Source organism: Kryptolebias marmoratus, linkage group LG5 (assembly GCF_001649575.2).
Source record: "Kryptolebias marmoratus isolate JLee-2015 linkage group LG5, ASM164957v2, whole genome shotgun sequence".
Classification (NCBI taxonomy): Eukaryota; Metazoa; Chordata; class Actinopteri; order Cyprinodontiformes; family Rivulidae; genus Kryptolebias; species Kryptolebias marmoratus.
In genome coordinates this window covers 14187643-14187993 of record NC_051434.1, presented here as the reverse complement: position 1 = coordinate 14187993, position 351 = coordinate 14187643, and positions in this window count along the sequence as shown.

The window sequence follows — 351 nt, the reverse complement described above, 5'->3', positions numbered from 1 at the left end:
GAAATAAACATTTGAAATATATGAGTTTGTATGTAATGTATGAATATAATATACAAGTTTCACTTTTTAAATGGAATTACTGAAATCAATCTACTTTTTCATGATATTCTAATTTTATGACCAGCACCTGTATGTATACAGGAATATACATAGATTAGTACATCCTAGATTCATCAAAGCAAAAGTAAACTCTTCTCATTCACAACTTAAACGGATAAATTCTGTAGCTTCTCATTAGCTTATTACCTAAATAAATTCTGTAGAATTCCTAAAGTGACATTTTGTGGATTTGTTATAAAAAGTCAGTATTTTACGAGACAGTGGTATTATTACAGAACATCCACAAGAAAT